The sequence below is a fragment of the Ambystoma mexicanum genome, chromosome 6p, assembly GCF_040938575.1.
Source record: "Ambystoma mexicanum isolate Mex_15411 chromosome 6p, UKY_AmexF1_1, whole genome shotgun sequence".
In the NCBI taxonomy this organism is placed as follows: Eukaryota; Metazoa; Chordata; class Amphibia; order Caudata; family Ambystomatidae; genus Ambystoma; species Ambystoma mexicanum.
Genome location: NC_090935.1, coordinates 570,702,015 through 570,703,360, shown reverse-complemented (window position 1 = coordinate 570,703,360; position 1,346 = coordinate 570,702,015). Strand labels below are relative to the sequence as shown.

Below are 1,346 nucleotides of genomic sequence, written 5' to 3'. Positions count from 1 at the left end.
GCTCCTTTCAGACATTGCCTTTGAGCGCTCTGATTACCTCCTGCAAAATTCCCGCTTGAAAGAGCTGCTTGGCAAGTGTGGATCAGCTTGGAGGCTAATGGCATTTTACATGCAGTGGATGCCTTCCATACTGAACATTTAGACAAAGCAGCAACTTTACAGACTCCCTGTCCTCCAATAATATCTGGCCTGCGCTATTAGGGGCTGTTCATTACACTACAGTGTACCAAGGTCTTCTGTCTGCAGTGTAATCAGAAAAAACTGTGGTGAACTGAAGAAGTGATATGGGCCTGTGTGGCTATGAAGAGGAGTTCCCTTTGCTATAGCAGAATATCATGAAACTTGTTGCTTTGTTGAAGGAGGAGTGGAGCGGTCAAATGTATGATAATGCTGTTACCAGGTGAAGTCTTAATGCACAAGACCAGGTGATTCCACACCAGAAAGATTGCATCATATCCCACAGTATATGCTTGACTCTCATCTTCTACTTTGGTTGGGCTTTTCTTTGCCGCTTTTGGCTTGACAGCTTTGGCTTTCGCAGGACTCTTGGCAGCTTTCTTGGCTGGTGGAGCTTTGGGCTTTTCAGGGCTCTTGGCTGCTGCTGGTTTCTTCACTTTCTTCGTACTCTTTGATGGCTGCCATTTTGGGTTTCTTGGCAGCAGCGGCAGGTTTCTTTGCTGCAGGTTTCTTAATTTTCACGGCCGTTTTCTTGGATGCCTTCTCCTTGCCCGGCAACTGCTTCTTGTTGAGCCTGAAGGATTTAGAGGCCCCAGTCGCTTTCTCACCAGGCGCTTGAGGGCAAGCTTGATTCGGCATTTGCTCTTTTCCACGTCATATCCCCCTTCACTCAGAGCCTTCTTGAGTGCAGCCAAGACGACTCCCTTCTTCTCTGTGGAAGCAGCCATGATCTTGAGGACGAGATCGGCCCATCCTCTCCGTGGTAGCAGCCATGATCTTGAGGACGAGATCGGCCCATCCTCTCCCTGGTAGCAGCCATGATCTTGAGGACGAGATTGGCCCATCCTCTCCGTGGTAGCAGCCATGATCTTGAGGACGAGATCGGCCCATCCTCTCCGTGGTAGCAGCCATGATCTTGAGGACGAGATTGGCCCATCCTCTCCGTGGTAGCAGCCATGATCTTGAGGACGAGATCGGACATGCTGGGCCCAGAAGGCATTTTGGAATTGGAAGCCCGAGCTGCTTTCTTCTGCTTGTTCTTGGTGGCAGCAGCAGCTGGTTTAGTCGGCAGAGCCATGGCAGCGGGATCAGTTTTAGCCACTGTGCAGCAAGTCGCAGTCATTCAGCAGTCGGTGAATGGCAATCTTGACTCTCCTCATTCGCCACGG

General features: G+C 50.5%; 1 pseudogene; it reads right to left on the bottom strand.

The window, feature by feature from the left end:
• Nucleotides 1-320: 320 nt before the first annotated feature.
• LOC138510750 (histone H1.01-like) lies at nt 321-1,043 on the bottom strand (annotated as a pseudogene).
• Between the last annotated feature and the right edge of the window lie 303 nt (nt 1,044-1,346).